The following is a 13,365-nucleotide window of genomic DNA, read 5'->3' on the forward strand; positions in this document are numbered from 1 at the left end:
ACTCGATTGTTTTACAAAGTGGCTATATGGTATATATTCTTACCAACACTATATCAGGATTCCAATTTCACCATGTCCTTGCCGGACGTTTACTATTTTCCATTAAAAAAAATTGTAGCCATATTGAGTATAGAGTGTGATATCTCTTTGTGGTTAGATTTGCCTTTCCCTAATGATAATGCTGTTGAGCGTCTTTTCATGTGATTATTGGCCATTTGTATATCTTTAGAGGAAAGCATTTAAAAACTGCTCATTTTTGTTAATTTATTTTTTGCATGGGTTTAATGTTCTTTTTTCTCTGATTACTAATACAGTGGAGTATCTTTCTGGCTTTTTGGATTCCCACTTTTGTGAAATGCCTGATTGTCTTTTTAATTTTATTTTACTGAGTTGTTTGATTTTTCTTATAGGAATTATATATTTTGATTAATAATCTTTTATGAATTATCTGTGTGACAAATATCTCTTTCCATTTTGTGAATTGCCCTTTTTAACTGTATTTGCAGGATGTTTAAAAAGTGGTTAATGAAAGCAGGGAATAAAAGGGCAAAAAAGGATCTCAGTGTTCTGATCTTCCCTTCTAGCCTTCATGCTACACAGGTAGAAGAGAAAATAGATTTTTGGTTTATAGGTAGTTGTCTTTACAAAAGTTTTATGATTTTTCTGTCTATAAGTCTTACACATCTTTTGTTAGATTTATTCTTTGGGTATGCTATAGGTTTGTTTTACTGTTGTAAATAGTTTTTTAAGTTAAATTTTCTATTTGTTGGTAAATGGAAACACAAATGACTTTATATACAGCTCTTATATGCAGTCACTTCTAACTTAATAATTTGCCTGTGGATTCCTTTGGGATTTTTATGTAGGTAATCATCTCATCTTTGAATAATGATAGTTCATTTATTTTCAGTCCTTTTACTTTTTATGTATTATCACACTGCTTCAGGACAGCCATTACAGTGGAGAATATAAATGTACTGGCAGGCATCATTGTATTCCTGGTTTTAAAGGGAATGCTTTTATCTTTCCCCTTTAAATGTGTAGGCATTTTTTTTTTTTTCTTTAACAGGTTGAGGAAGATTTCTTTCATCTTAGTTTATAGAGAATTTTTCAAAAATCACAAGTGGGTATTGAATTTAATTGAATGCATTATTTGTATCTATTGAAGTGATGATACTATGATTTTTCTCCCTTCAATCTGGTAATGTGAAAAATTGCTCTAAAAGGTAATACTGATGCATTTCCAGGATAAATCCAGCTTGATCATGACATATTCTGTTTTTTTAAAAAAATCTTTTTTGGGGTATGTTTTGTTTGACTTGTTAATAATTTAGGATTAGTGGATCTGTGTTCTCTGGTAAGATTATTCTTCTATTTTCCTTTTTTGTATCAACCTTGATGACTTTGGTCATCAAGGTTATTCTAGTCTAATAAAATAAGCTGTAGTATTTCTTCCTTTTTATTCTCTTAAAGAGTTTTTATGTGAAGTTGGAAATATTTGTTTCTTCAGTGTTTGATAAAACTTGCCTGTAAAACGATCAGGGCCGCCCTGGCCAGTTTGGCTTAGTGGTTAGATTGTTGGCCTGAAGACCAAAGAGTCATGGGTTCGATTCTGGTCAAGGGCATGTACTTTGGTTGCAGTTTGGTCCCCCTCCCTCCCTTCCTCCCACTCTATCTGAAGATAAATGGAAAAATATGCTTGGGTGAGGATTTAAAAAATAATAATAAAACGAAACCATTAGGACTTGGTGATTTTTGTCTGAGATTTCAAAATTACTGATTTTTTTGCTTTATTATTATTTAAAAAAACTTTTTTTCTCTTGATTTTTTTTTAGGGAGAGAGGGGAAGGGAGAGGGAGAGAGAGATAGAAACATTGATGAGAGAGAACATTGATTGGCTGCCTCTTGCATGCCCCCCACTGGGGGTCGGGCCCACAACCTGGGCATGTGTCCTGACCGGGAATTGAACTGGTGACCTCTTGGTGCGTGGGTCGATGCTCAACCACTGAGCCACACTGGCCGGGCTGATTTTCTTGCTTTAATAGTCACAAGATCATTAGAATCTTTATTTTTTTTCTTGAGTCATATTTGGTAATTTACATTTTTCTAAAATTTGTTTATTTTGTCTGCATTTTTTTTTTTAAGTCCTCACCTGAGGATACTTTTTTGTTTATCTTCAGATAGAGTTGGGGGTGGGGGAGAAAGAGAGAGAAACATCGATATGATACATCAATTGATTGCCTTTCACACGACCCTGACCAGGTCCAGGTACCGAACCACAGCCGAGGTCTGTGCCTTGTGACTGGAATCGAACCTGAGACTCTTTGGTCCTCGGGCTGATGCCCTAACTGCTGCGCCAAACTGGCCAGGGCTGTCTGCCTTTTTCAAATATGTTAGCAGAAAATTCTAATTTCTTTTTTTCATTCATGAGATATATATTAAAATAATATATTAAGGGAAAAAAATCAATACAATGTATATATACATCATTACCGAAAATTGAATACCATCATACAAAAGATTTTATTTTGGGAAAGTGATTCCTAATTTATGGCAGGTTTTACTTTCAGAAATAAGACCGAAAAACAACACACTCTAATTCAATCTTAAAGGCTGGCGTGCTGAGCAAGGTATGTTCTTCCTCTTTGTAGAAACTCCTTCTTTACATTGTCAGGTACCAGGGCTCTGCCTTTTGGTGTGATTTCAGCCACCAAGTCATCAACAGTAACGTGTTCTAGTCCTTTTTCTTTAAATTACCTCTTTACAGTGTGCCTTCAATTGATCCTTCAGCCACATTCAATTAATTTAGCTCTCAGCAACTCTTTGAGATGTTCTCTTTCCCCAGTTTCTGTCAACTTTTGGTTAATTGCTGCTCTCATCTATGTATCTTTGTTCATCTTGCTAACCATGCTCTTCTGCTCCCCAGACTTTGAAAATTCTAATCTTTTATCTTTTGTATCTCTGCCTTATTTGTAATTAATCACTAATATTTAACATTTTAAACAGAATGCTTAGGTTATTGATTTTTAGATTTTTTCCTATACTTATATAAATATAAATATAAATATAAAAGTAGTAATGTCTCTTTAGTACCACTTCAGCTACACCCCAGAAGTTTTGTGCTGTAGAATGTCTGTCTTTCAGACATTCACATTTTCATTTGGTTTTTAATTTGACTTAGAAGTTTAGAAAGTATATTGAAAAATCTTGGTGTATACAGTATCTTTCTTTAAACCTTTATTATTGGTTGCTAATATGCATTGTGTTAATGAAATGTGGTTCAGTGTGATTTTGATTCTTTGAAATTTGTTGAGGTTGTTTTAACATTGTCTGGTTTGTGGCAGATTTTTATCAAAATTCCATGCGTGTTTAAAAAGAATGTATTTTTCCAATTTTATTTTATTTTTTAATATTTTTTTAATTGATTTTTTTAGAGAGAGAGGAAGGGAGAGAAACATCAGTGTGAGAATCATCGATTGGCTGCCTCCTGCACGCCCCCTACTGGGGATTCAGTCTGCAGCCAGTGAATGTACCCTGACTGGGAATGGAGCTGGTACCTCTCAGTTCATGGAACGATGCTTAGTTCACTGAGCCACACTGGCCTGGCTGTTTTTCCAAATATATATATATATATATTTTTTTTATCCTCACCCGAGGACATTTTTGCATTTATCTTGAGATAGAGTGGGAGGGAGAGCAGGAGGAAGAGAAAGTGAGAGAAACATTGATGTGAGAGACACATTGACGGATTTGCCACCCACTTGACCCCAACCGGGATCGGGGACAAACTGTAACTGAGGTACGTGTTCCTAGTGGGAACTGAACCTGGCCTCTCTGGTCTGCGGGCCGACACTATAACCTCTGAGCCAAACTGGCCAGGGCTGTTTTTCCAATTTTAATGTGAGATTTTCCCATGTCTATTAGATGAAATTAATTAATTGAATTCACATTCAAACTAGTAATCCTTAACTAGTTTAGTCTGCTTGTCCTGTCAGTTACAGGGAGGGGTGTTTTTAAAATCCCTTGTTGTGGGAGATTTGTCAAATATCTAGTTCTTGTTTTTGCTTTGTTCCTGTAAGTTTAGAATTGTTAAATTCCCAGTGACTTGCACAATTTGTGAATATTTGTTTCTAGGAATGTTTTCTCCATTAAAGTGTATTTTGTCAGATATTGATATAGCTGTGCCAAGTGACTTTTGGCTGATGTTGGCCTGATAGATACATGTTTTTCTGACCCTTCACTATCAAGTTTTTTGTGGCCTTAATGTTTTTTAGGTATGTCTTTTGAAAGCATCACACAATTAGATTGCATTAAAAAAAATTTTTTTCTTTATTGATTTTATAGAGAGAGAAAGGGAGAGGGAGAGATAGAAACTTCGATGAGAGAGAACATCGATTAGCTGCCTCCTGCATGCCCCCCACTGGGGATTGGCCCACAACCTGGGCTTATGCACTGACCTGGAACTGAACCGGCGACCTCTTGGTGCATGGGTCTGTGCTCAACCACTGAGCCACAATGGCTGGGCTAGATTGCATTTTTTTTTTAATTTTTATTTTTTTTATCCTCACCCGAGGATATTTTTCCATTTTTTTTTGTACAGATAGAGTGGGAGGGAGAGAGAGGAAGGGAGAGAGAGAGAGAAACATCGGCATGAAGGGACACATCAAGTGGCTGCCACCCGCACGACCAACCAGGGCTGGGGACAAACTGCAACCGAAGCACGTGCCCTTAGCGGGAACCAAACCCGGGTCTCTCCGGACCGCAGGCCGACGCTCTAACTGCTGAGCCAAACTGGCCAGGGCTAGATTGCATTTTTTAAATTTGACTTTAAACTGATGAGTTAGTTCATTTATGTTGTGATAGGCATATTTAATTTATTTCTATTACCTTATTTTGTGCCTTCTAATTTGACTCTTTTCTTGTTTTTTTTTATCTTCTTGCCTTTGTATTGTAGATTATTTTCCCCATTCCTGTTTCCCCCATATACTCACACCTTTTCTTGGTAGTCTTAGACATTTCATATTTAACTTACAGGCTAAAGTTAATTGATACCTTTGCCCTTATAAGAATCTTAGAATGCTTTAAGTCTTCTGCTGTTATTGCCTGATTTTAATTTTAGCCTGTGTGTGTGTATGTATTCTTAAAAGGCATGTTGCCTGACACTCATGTGTAGGTGAGTAATTATTTTCCCTTAGCACTTTTACAGTATTTTCTGCCTTCTTCCATTGTTGCTATTGAGATGAATGAGAAGTTAGCTGTCACATTGTCCTTATCCAAAAATTTGAGATGTTCTGTACCTAAAGCATTTGTTATGTTGTCTAGTACAGCATTTTTTTCTTATATTATATATAAGAAAAAAATCCTCACCCAAGGACACTTTTATCCTCACCCAAGGACACTTTTCCATTTTCTGTTCAGATAGAGTAGGAGGGGGACAGAGAGAGAGAGAAACATTGATGTGAAAGGGACACATCGAGTGGCTGCCACCCACACAACCCAATTAGGGCTGGGGACAAACTGCAACTGAGTTACATGCCCTTAGCGGGAACCGAACCCCTCTGGACTGCAGGCCGATGCTCTGACTGCTGAGCCAAATTGGCCAGGGCTTTTTCTTATGTTTTTAAGTTGCTGATATCTCTTAATTTGAATAATTATTTTGGTGTCTGGCTAACTCTGAATAACCAATACCAGACATGTGTTTTGGATAAGTATTCAAAAAACTTTTAAAAATTACAAGTAATGGAAGATGTTAATTTTTTTCCCACCGTACTAGGATAGAATGGATCACCTCAGTAGCTTCTGAGGCTAATATGTTTCTGTCATCCCAGTTACTTTAGCAAACCTGGAGGATGTTCATTTTAAGAGCTGGCAAATACGAATTTTTTTTTCTTCTTTAATATGGAGTGTTCCTGTGCCAATAGGAATTTCTTAGAGATTTTCTTCTTCACATTAGGTAGCTAATTTTAATATCCAGAAATGGGAAAGATTTCTGGGATAATTACCTTTTAAAATTGGGATCATTTGGTTGCCAGAAAACGTTTATGTGAACCTTAAATGTGACTGTAGCCAAGTACAGAACAGTGAAAACAAATCTGGAAAGGGATGTGGATCAAAATAGATCATGAGCTGAGAAGAAAGGCAGAGTGGAGTTCAGCATTTGTAATACATGGCCTGTCCCAGGAGAGAGGAGGGACTGTTTTATATTTATTGCCTTAGAGTAAAAAAGACTTTTTTTTAACATTGACTAATAAATGGAAAAGAGGCGATCAGAAACAAAAGAGGCATCAAGGGACATAAATGGCGTGTAAACTGCTGGGCTAGAGTTGGACCTCACTTTGTGACACTCTGGTTAGCAGACCCTGGAAATGGTGGTCCTGCTTCTGCCACAACTCTTCCTGAGGAGGGTTTAGGAGGTTTGGTGCCAGCAATGCTGGTCTCAGGAGCAAAGACTTTGTCCAATCTCAGTAATTTTCAGTAAAGCTAAAGAGTTTGAAATGCATAGGCAGTATAACTATTGTTTTCATCAAACTTCAAAGAAATGTCATAGTCTTCCAGGGAATTGAAGATAGAATGAAGAAGGATTGTAGAGGGAGGGCATGGAGGAGAGAGAGGGTCTTTTTTTGTGTGTTAATCCCCAGAAAAAAGTAGAGGGAGTCCATTCCTGCCATTTTATATATTCTCAGTCCTAGTTTTCCACTTTTTGGCATCAGTTGCTACTATATCACTGCCTTGTGATTAGTGTAACCCTTCAGCAGCCCACTGGTGCCTGCTTTGCACTAGGTGTATATCAGTTGTTTCTATCTTGTTTGCCCAGTGCCTGTTATTAAAGTTGTCACTTGTGGTTGATTCATTCTGTGCATTATTTTTACCTGTTTTTCCCTCAAGGTGAGTGTGGGATGTTGTTTTTCACATGAGGAAGCAGCCTTTGCGAGGGAGGGGAGGTAGTCTAGCCAGAACGGTTTGGAGGAAGGGTCATTAAGTTGTTGACCATTGACTAGCTGTCTGACTTTGGGCAAATTATTTAACTTTTCTGAGCCCCAGTTTCTTCATATGTAAAATGGAAATATTATTAAAGTTCTCTAATGTAGAAATCAAAAACTTGCACAGAACAAGTGGTTAAGGCCAAGCTGACTTTGTTAATAATTATTATATTTGATGAACTCTTACTGACTTTAGTCTTGAAATTTTGACTAGAGGTAGGATATTGTGAATTTTTATTTTTTATTCTATTGCCATTTTTTCTGTTTGGAATACAAAGTCCTAATTGTTTTTTTTAAAAAATTACTCAATATGTGATTATATTTGCTTTGCAAAAAAGTAAAATTATAGATAGGACTAAAATCTTTTGTGATCACCTCACAGTCCTTTTACACCTTCTGCTGCTAATAGTTTTGTGTTACTTTAACTTTTTTTCTGTGTTTGCATACTTAATATGTTCTTATGGAAATTAAATAGTTATGGGAGCATATATTTTTTTTAAAAAACCATTCACTACTCTTTATTGAGTCCCATGCAGTACCTAGAGGTCTGCCTCATTCTTTTTTTTTTAAATCCTCACCAGAGGATATTTTTCCAATCCATTTATCTTCAGATAGAGTGGGATGGGGGGGGGGAGGTGAAGAGAGAGAGAAACATCGACATGAGAGAGACACATTGACTGGCTGCCTCCCGCGTGCCCCTGGCTGGAATTGAACCCGGGACTTCATGGTCTGTAGGCTGACGCTCTTAACTGCTGAGCCAAACTGGCCCGGGCCTGCCTCATTCTTTTTAATTGCTACATAGTGAAAGTGTACTTAATAGCCATTTGCCATAAAAGTGGGCTTTCCTTTGGTATAATAAGCACTTTGTTCTTAGAAGCTTTTAGAAGTACAGGGTTTGCTGCAGACATAGATAAAATGCTAATTTATAAGCTGGATTCTTTTGTTTTTTGTCTTTGCATGTAAAGTGTAAGTGTTGCCCTGGCCGGTTTTGCTCAGCGTTTAGAGTATCGGTTTTGCTCAGCGTTTAGAGTATCGGCCTACGGTCCAGAGAGACCGGGGTTCAGTTCCCGCTAAGGGCACGTACCTTGGTTGCGGTTTGTCCCTGGCCCTGGTTGGGTCGTGCGGGTGGCAACCACTCGATGTGTCCCTTTCACATTGATGTTTTTCTCTCTCTCTTTCCCTCTCTCCCTCCCTCACACTCTATCTGAACAAAAAATGGGAAAATGTCCTCTGGTGAGGATTAAAAAATAAATAAAATAAAGTGTAAGTGTTAAGCAGTGGGAAAAAACCTCTTTTAAGAAAGCCGTTTCTGTTTATCTCCTTTTCAAATGATGTTTAAGTTATAGTATAAACGAACCATTAGCAAATCTTTTATTGTAAAATATATATAACACAATATTTATATTTTAACTTTAAAAAAAAAAACCTCACCCGAGGATATTTTCCCATCTATCTTCACGTGAGGGTTGGGAGGAGATCAGTGGGAGAGAGACACATCTATTGGCTGCCTCCTGCCCGACCCCAGCCAGGGCTGGGGACTGATCCACAACCAGGCACGTGCCTTTGACTGGAATCGAGCCTGTGACTCTTTGGTCCGTGAGCCAGTGCTCTAACTGCTGAGCCAAACTGACCAGGGCTAGACTTTATAGATTTCACAGATCACCACCTTCCCCTTTTTCTCCATAATTTTTTAAATTAATAAACTTTATTTCATAGAGCAGTTATAAGGTCACAGCAAAGTTGAGCCAAAAGTACAGAAAGTTCCTAAATACCCCTGTCCCACCTATCCCCCCTCTATTATCAACAGCACCAGAGTGGTAACGTTGGTTACAATGGATGAACTTACATTGACGAATCATTATCACCCAAAGTCCCCAGCTTATATGAGGGTTTACTCTTGGTGTTGTACATTCTGTGGGTTTTGACAAATATATAATGAGATGTATTCAGCATTGTAGTATCCTACAGAATAGTTTTACTTCTCTAAAAATTATCCTCTGTGCTCTGCCTGTTCATTCCTGTCTCCCACTTAACCCCTGACAACCATTTACCTTCTTAGTGTCTCTATAGTTTTGCCTTTTCTTGAATGTCATATCGTTGAAATTACACAGTGTTTGTACCATTTTCAGATTGCCTTCTTTCACTTGGTAATACACATTTAGGATTTCTCCATGCCTTTTCATGGCTTGATAGCTCATTCTTTCTAGTGCTGAATAATACTCTCTTGTATGGATATATGACCATTTATTTATTCACTCACCTACTGAAGGACATCCTGGTTGTTTCCGAGTTTTGGCAATTGTGGATAAACGTCTGTTTGCAGGTTTTTGTGTAAACATAAGTTTTCAACTCCTTTGGATAAATACCAAGGAATGTGATTGTTAAATGGTATGATAAGAGTATGTTTAGTTTACTAAGACACTACCAAACTGTATTCCAAAGAACCTTTATCATTTTCATTCCCATCAGCAGTGCATGTGAGTTCCGGTTGCTCCACAATCTCACCAGCATTGGGTGTTGTCAGTGTTCCGTATCTTGGTCATTCTAATAAGTGTGTACAATCAGCCCTCATTTATCATGGTTAATGAGTTCCGTGAAGTAGGGTTCTTTATTTATAAATAGAATATTTTTGCAGTTAGAGCATAGAAAACCTGTTTACGACATTCTAAAAACGTTTTTTAACATTATTAGAGCCCTCTGGACATGAAATAACACCCTTTAGTCACCATTACACTCGTATTACCCAATATATTAGACGAAATAAGAAAAAATAACATACTAGATGTTACAAATATCATATTATTATTGTACATTTAATTACACACACACACACACACACACACACACACAGTTTTTACAACCACTAACCTATGAAAATAGTGCAACTTGTTTAATGGTGAAGCGGTGAAGATGAAGAGATGTACTGCACAGCAAAGAAGAGCAAGGTTACTGCTCCTCTGAAGGCACGACCTCAGTAGGAGAGTCTTCAGGTGGTGCAGTATCTTCAGCAGGTGCATCATCATCTTCTGCTGAAGGAGTACTAGTAGTAGGCAGTGGGTGTCTGGGTGCGAGGCTGAAGAACATCGTGATGGGCAGTTGCTGGCGCTGTCTTTTCATACATGTGAGGAGGCTTTTGTAGGGTTCTATCGCTCCATCAAGTTCATTTCGGAATGCACGCATCATTTGTGGATCCCATTCACCAATCATGTCCTGTATCACCTCAATAGTCCTCACTACTTGCGAGAGACTCTCAAGTGTAAGGCCAACTTTCTCCTCCTGACCACTCCAGGAACCTCTGGCTGCTCTTCTCCTCCTCACTCGCAGACTTAGTCGTCATCACCAGATCCTCATCAGTTAAGGGATCCAAATGTGTCTCCAGCAGCTTATCTACATCATATCGGGCCATATCCGTGAAACCTCCTCCCAGCATCCGGGCTAGCTAACTGCCTTATCCACTGCTGAGTTGCTTATATCCTCTGGGGTGTTCACGTAGTCCTCTGCTGCAGGCTGGTCAGCAGAGGCAGCCTCTCCGTGGAGAACGACACGCTTCAGATGATACCTCTTCTGGAACTTCTTGAACCAACACTTGCTCGCCGTGAAATCCGTGAACGTTGCAGAAGAGGGTCCTGGTTGAGGTTCATCTGCTGTAAAGCGCTGATAGAGCTGCCTCTCCTTCTGGATCACCGGAATGTTTTTCTTGCAGCTGTCGCTGATCCAAACGGCTAGGGCAGACTGTTTTCACTATGAACTTATTACGACTTGTCACGTTGTGCTTTGCTTCCTTGTTGAAAGAAACAGTAGCTGTTGCACAGATGTTCTTTTCATCTTTACGGATGGAGCGAACAGTAGACTCATTCAAGTTGTAATGGCGGGCAACCTCCATGATTTTCTTGCCATCTTTGATCATATCCAAGAATTTCACCTTCTCCTGGATGGTAAGCATCTTCTGGCGCTTAGTTTCATCGTCAGAAGGCTTAGAAGAAGCAGCACGTTTAGGAGCCATCGTGGGGCTTAGATAAAAGTTCTCAGAAATCGTAAACACTTACTAGAGCAAAGATACTTCTGATGCAAAGCGATGTAGAAGCATGTATGAGAGAAATGAACTTGCATGAGGCTGAACCAATTAGTGGCCAGAGTAGGAAGAGGATAGGATAGCCAATCAGTGAACAGCACGCTCTGATTGGCTTGGTTTCACCACACCTGATTTTTTGGAAAAGTGTGATTGCCCACACAAAAGGAGTGGTCAAGTGGTTGCACCTGGTGTTGAAGTATTTGCGGGGGTGCTTGAATACATAGGCTTACAGTCCATATGTACAGTAATTCTAATTTTAATTATAATATAAAGGTGTATAATTGACTCAGACAAATGAGTGTGCACTGTATCATTTTCAGTCTCGATCAATTTTTTAATGAATATATTTGAAAAACCATGATAGAGTGAAGCCACGAAAGTCGAAGTGCGAAGTGGCAAGGGACAACTGTAGTAGTTTCTTGTTTTAATTTGCATGTTGCTGATGACATGTGATGTGGATCATCTTTTCATGTGATCACATCATTTTTAATTATATTTCATTGGATGGATAAAAGAACTTTGGTGCAGATAAAATCATTATTATTTGCATTGGATATTTTGGTACCATGTATTTGTGGATGACCTAGATTATTTGTCCTGTGGTAGTCCCAACACTGTCATGTGTTTTCTATATTTTCACATTTCTCTCTTTTTTTCTGTTTTAAATTCTTTGGACATTGTTACATTATAAAACTTTTTACTTAGGGTAAACTCATAGTAATAGAATAATTGGTCAAAGGATGTGTAGCTTCTCACACCTTTTCATGTCTATGGCCAGAAATGCCATGCCAGTTTATACTCTTACCAGCAGTCCCAGCCAGTTTTCCTCTTTTTAAAAATAAAAAAAAAACTTAAGTGATAGTCTTTCTTTTTTTAAAATAATGTTTTCATCAATTGTTTTTAGAGGGAGAGAACCATCGATGTGAGAAACATGGATCAGCTGCATCCTGCACGTCCTGTACTGGGGATCGAGCCTGCAGTCCGGGCATGTGCCCTGACCGGGAATCAAACCAGGACCTCTCAGTCCATGGGACGACACTCAACATGGACATGAGGACATGCTTAGAGAGACAGGGTTGCGGGGAGAGAAACATCACTGTGAGAGAGAAACATTGATCTGTTGCCTTCCATATGTGCCCCAACCAGGGATCAAAACTGTAACCCGGGTATGTGCCTTGGCTGGGAATCAAACTGGTAACCTTTCTGTGCACAGGATGGTACTCAACCAACTGAGCCATTCTGGTTAGGCCAACCAGTTTTACATTAAGAAATTATTATTTTTTATTTGGGGAAAATTTCACATGCACAAACAGAATAGTTTAATGAACCCTCAGTTACCCAGTTCCCAGCAACCATATACCCAAGGCCAGTCCTGCCCCACTTATTTCCCCATTCCTCACTTCTCTCCTGTATTGTTACTATTTTAAAAACTATTGAATTAAAGTACAAATACAGAGAAGTATATACACATCATAAATGAATTTTCACAAGCTGAAACCCATCTGGGTAATTGACAACGCAGGTGTCCTCTTTGTCCACCATCAGTCATTTTCTCCCTTCTAAGGGCAACTGGTAACCTGACATCTAATTGCACTGATTAGTTTTGCCCAGTTTTTTCCCTTAAATACGTAGAATCTTATAGTGTGTTCTCTTGTGTCTCATTTCTTTCTCTTGGCATTGTGTTTGGGATTGCCCATATTCACTGCATGTGGCTGTTAATTCTTGTTGCTATATGCAATTTCATTTTTTTTGTTTTAATCCTCACTGGAGGACATTTTTTGCATTTATCTTCAGATAGAGCGGGAGGGAGAGAGGGAGGAAGAGAGAGAGACATTGACGTGAGAGAGAGACATCGACTAGTTGCCACCCACATGACCCCAACCAGGTTGGGGACGAACCACAACCGAGGTACATGCCCTTAGTGGGAATCGAACCCTGGACTCTATGGTCTGTGGGCCGAAACTCTAATAACTGCTGAGCCAAACTGGCCAGGGCAATGCAATTTCATTGTATGAAGTTATACACAGTCGTCCCTTGCCACTTCGTGCTTCAACTTTCGCGGCTTCACTGTATTGCGTTTTTTTCAAATATATTTGTTAAAAAGTTGATGGAGACAGTGAAAATGAAACAGCACGCGCTCGGTTGTCTGAGTCAGTTATATACACCTGTATTGCAAGTCAGTCCTGGCTGTTGGTGGGAGGCCACAGTTTCTTTTGTAAGGGATTGCTTCATGTTCTGTCCTCAGGACTTAGTGACTGACTTTCTCTAGACACACTGATTTGAAAGAGAACCAGGTGTAAGCTGTTGTTTATG

At 38.8% G+C, this 13,365-nt stretch overlaps 1 protein-coding gene and 2 pseudogenes across 8 annotated transcripts in view; 1 reads left to right on the forward strand and 2 right to left on the reverse strand.

Moving 5' to 3' along the window:
• The window catches only part of PPP6R3 (protein phosphatase 6 regulatory subunit 3), a 138,379-nt gene that overhangs the window by 14,049 nt on the left and 110,965 nt on the right, over positions 1–13,365 (forward strand). The window contains exons 1-2 of one of the 8 annotated variants that reach the window (XM_036257633.1): positions 1,066–1,123; positions 2,558–2,630. The exons of the other annotated variants lie outside the window; for them this stretch is intronic. The gene's annotated coding sequence lies outside the window, so the exon portion shown is untranslated. Of the gene's footprint in view, positions 1–1,065; positions 1,124–2,557; positions 2,631–13,365 lie in introns of those variants that run through there. 8 annotated transcript variants of the gene reach the window in all.
• LOC118627500 lies at positions 2,607–2,909 on the reverse strand (annotated as a pseudogene).
• Positions 5,763–5,872, reverse strand: LOC118629152 (annotated as a pseudogene).

Source organism: Molossus molossus, unplaced genomic scaffold (assembly GCF_014108415.1).
Source record: "Molossus molossus isolate mMolMol1 unplaced genomic scaffold, mMolMol1.p scaffold_m16_p_13, whole genome shotgun sequence".
Taxonomy (NCBI): Eukaryota; Metazoa; Chordata; class Mammalia; order Chiroptera; family Molossidae; genus Molossus; species Molossus molossus.